This window comes from Lipotes vexillifer, unplaced genomic scaffold (assembly GCF_000442215.2).
Source record: "Lipotes vexillifer unplaced genomic scaffold, Lipotes_vexillifer_v1.1 scaffold1300, whole genome shotgun sequence".
Lineage (NCBI taxonomy): Eukaryota > Metazoa > Chordata > Mammalia > Artiodactyla > Lipotidae > Lipotes > Lipotes vexillifer.
Genome location: NW_006795011.1, coordinates 155,379 through 159,910, shown reverse-complemented (window position 1 = coordinate 159,910; position 4,532 = coordinate 155,379).

The window sequence follows — 4,532 nt, the reverse complement described above, 5'->3', positions numbered from 1 at the left end:
GGAAAGAGTAAAGTAAGATGTTGACTTCACATCGTGTATTTTAAAAAATCCACAAGCGTTAAGAACATCAATGACAAATTTAAAATTTTGAACTTTTAGAATAAAATCTAGAAAAACACCTGTGTTACCTTGAGATGATTAAAATTATTAAGTAAGATCAATAAATTATACATCATAAAGGATAATACTGATAAATTCAACTATATTATAATTAAAATTTCTTATTTGAGAAAATACACAAACACACACACAATTAGAAGACAAGCCACAAACTAGAAGAAAATTTGTGCCTTTAATACATTTGACAAAGCAATAGTACACATGGCTTATGTACACATATGTGTGTGATTAGCACACAACGAGATCAGTAGGAAGAGTACATATGAAGATCAAGACACAGTGAGGAAAGATGAGTACTGAGAATGAAAAGAAATCATAATTTTTTAAAAAGTCGACTTTTTTATATTATTTCATTCTCCAAAAAGTGAAGCTACGAGGTTATTATAGCAAAATGTTAACATCTCTTAATTCTATGAGGTAGACATGGGGATTCTGTTGCATTATTTTCTGTACCTTCCTATTTGTCAACATATTTCATATGAATTCATTCTCGTTACCTACAGAACTGTCTGTCCTACCTGCTTTGTTGGGAAGGAATTGTAGGTGGCTGGCTTTGGAAGCAAGGGAATCACCTGGGCTGCTGAGGCAAGAGTACAGAAAGGAAGATGTTGGGGATTTGGTTTGGGGTGGTATTTGCAGGAATGAGTCTAGGATATGTTTGGATTTAGAGACTGACTGGCCAATAATTAGAAGGAAGTGTGGCCAAATAAATTTGATAAATGCAAAATAAACCCCAGGTTTTGGTTTGAGGGACTGAACAATGATAATGCCATTTCAGTGATGAGAAAGGCTGGAGGAGATGCAGGTGCGGGACAAAAACCTGACCGGGGGGGGGTGTCTTTTTTAGTTATGTTTGCATGCCTGTTAGACATCCTTGTAGAGATACAGTTGGATGTACAGTTTGCAGTTTAAGAGACAGGTCTAGGTTGACCTTGTAAATTGTGCTGTTATCTGCACTGAGACGGTTCCAGTCAAAAGCCTGGATGAAATACCTAGGGAGAGAGTACAGATATGAGGGAAAAGAAAGGGCCCTGGCTCAGTATACTTCAATATTTAAGAGGCTGGAAATAGAAAAAGGAGGAGGAATCAGAGGAGGACGAAGAGAGGAAGGGTGGGAACAGAAGAAAGAAGGAAGTAAAATCGATACGGAGATACAGGGAGCAGGTGTCAGTAAAGACCCAAACTTCAAATGTGTGGGAATAATAAACGCTTTCCGAACACTGACTGTTAACTGGGACATAAGTAACTAATGGATTCTGAGCCACAGAATCTTAAGAAGAGGTAGAGCGGTGAGAACGGAAGACATCCTAAAATTGCTACACTATGTTTTTACGCAGACAGGAATGGTCCATTGGAAAGGGAGATATTAAATATTTGGTGACGAGTCACAACTGTTGGGTGAATTTCCTGAGAAAGCAAGAGTGGATATGATTCTGAGCAGAAAGGTCACTGTTCCTTTTACTCATTGTGAGAGATGTACAGATAGCACAGGTATAATTAATATTGGTAGTTGGTAGATGTCTGTGAAAGGAATAGAGAAATTCCTCCTTGTGATATGAAAATAACATCGTTTTTATCCTAATTTCTAATTACTTTGCCATTGCATACAACTGGGTGGCAAATATGGGAATGTCAGATCCGGGGACAATTATGTTGGCATTATCTTCTATATACTGGAAGTGGACTGCAAAGCTTTCTCCTAGGCCATGTTTTAAATTTACCCAGTTATGTTTTACTGAAGCCAATGTCCAGGTATTTCTCACACTATGAAATATTCGAATGACTTTTTATTGCTAAAGTTTGTCTATTTCATGTATACTTTTATAGAAGCTGCTACGATCGACTGCCTCGGATCCAATGTCAAATAATATGACGGTACTGCCTTCAAAATCATCTGAAGGTAAGTACCCCCTGGGCCTGATAGCAGTGTAAAAATGTCTGAGCCCTAGGGAATATCTGAATGTTCGAAGTACACCATTCCCTTACCCCTTACTCAACTCTCACTGAGTGAGAAATAAACAAACACTATGTTACATATAATGAATTCTATGTGAAAGGATTTCTACATTTCTTAAAATAAAGTATCATTTAAGTAGCAAACTGTTACAGTTAGGTGAGCAATCAAGATGTATATTCCAACTCCCCCAACTGCTCCAACTGATTAGGTTCATGTTTGAAAGGATACTAATCTTTCTTCTAATAGTTTTAAAGTGGTATTATTTTAGACCCAGAGACAAGAATAGTAGCTTTATTTACTGATGTAGAATTGTGGAATGTTAAAAGCTGGAGGGGATTTAGAGATTTAATCCAATTCCCTCTTTTTTCAAGTGAGGAAATTTAGGAATTTTAAGAAGTTCAGTGGTTTGCCTGAGTTAGGAAAAGAGCTGAGATACAAATTCTAATTTCTTATTTAGGCAAGAATTTATTCCAGCTTACATTTATTAGGTCATTACAACATGGACTCCATGTTGTAAATATATTTGCTATTTATCACCTGCTGCTGAGTTTATAAACTGTCTGCACTGATGCTAGCTGATTTATGTTGATGCTCCTCAACCATTTCTAACGCAAACCTACTCCTGAAGAGGACACGCCTCCTGGGAGTTGGGGTTAACCTCCCCCATTTCTATCCCCAACTCTGCTGAGAATCACTGCTGCTTCTCTGACAGTGAGATTTTGAGGAATTTTATTTTCCAGCTTTTATTACAGAAATTGTTACAATACCAAGCATGTTTTTTTTTCAAAGTACACGTCTTTAACCTACTCTGATTGTTACACACAACCCCCTTCACAACACACACACACACACACACATGCACTGAATCAGTGAGTCTCATCTCTGATTAAGATGAAAACTCCTAGAGGGTAAAATCTGATTATTTTAGCCAGTTTGTTAAAGGACCCAATGAAAATCCCTCTCTCAATTATGTCCTTAATAATAATGTTGAATATTTAACATTTGATGAAATTATTATTACCATCTAGTTGGCATTTTTCACAATTTGTATTTGAAGAGCTTTTAAAAGATGTCCAGCTCATCATATTTGTCTTAAAAATCAAATTTATTAATAAACTATCTAAAATCTAAGGAACGTAATAATCCAATCAATTACAGTAAACTAATGCTTTAGAATAATAAAATGTTCTTTTATATCCTTAATTTTAAATGAAAATTAACCTTCATTACCAACAAAAACAAGTTTTTAAAAATGAATGTTTACTTGAGAAAACTACAGATGAGTCTACTCGATATTACTCTCAGTAGTTTTTTGGGAACTGCATGAAGTGTAACAGTTGTAGTTGGATAAATGAGTACCATGACATCTATTCAATGATCTGAATATTACATTTTCTAAGTATTAAATTTAAAGCTTCTTATCTTCATTTAATTGTTCATCCATCAGTTTAACAGTTTAGCACACAATTTCCAATTTATCAGTCACAAAATGCAACTAAATAGCTTAGTGGGGGTTTGAGAAAAATAAAATTCTCTAGAAAGAAACAGAGTAGTTTGTAAAGTCTTTAAAATTCAAAATTGAATGGACTGAGTTATGATATTAATAGGATATAGATGAAGTAAAAAGTCATACAAGCAAAGATGAAACGAGCTTTGAACTCTCATTAAGTTCTTAAAAAATATGCTAAAATCCTTTATTACCAGTCTCTTATTGTCAGTGTCACGGTCCACTTTACCAGTTATCCTAGCACCCATTTATAGAGTAAAGCTTTACTTCCTTGATTCCCTTACAATGAACTGTTCCGGGTTTAGTACTCTATTTTCACCAAGTTTTGACTTCTTAAAAAGCATATTTTTTATTTACTACTTATGCACAAAGCAGTCTTTTTCCCTAGAAAATATGCCTTGAGGATAGGGTCTGTCACATATCTTTACACCAATTACACATTTTAACTAAATATTATATACAAATTTATGACCTTCGGAGGGTTTTCAATTTCCTTATCTAAATTATACCTGGATTATAACACTCTGATTTAAGTACTTCCTGTATGTAGAACCTGCTTCTGTACAATGCCCACACGCTGAGGTTTCTTAATTCAACACCCTATTTAAGGAATAATAAATTAATTATAAATAACAACAATAATCACTTCTAAAGTACCACTGCCCAACAGAACTTTCTGCAGTGATGGAAATATTCTATATCTGTGTCATTCAATACCTTACCTGCCAGCTGCATGTAGCTACTGAGCACTTGGAATGTGCTTACTGTGACTGAGTAACTAAAAATTTAATTTAAATCTTTTTTTTTTTTTTTTTTTGCTATACGCGGGCCTTTCACTGTTGTGGCTTTTCCCATTGCGGAGCACAGGCTCCGGACGCGCAGGCTCAACAGCCATGGCTCACGGACCTAGCCGCTCCGCAGCACGTGGGATCTTCCTGGACCGGGGCA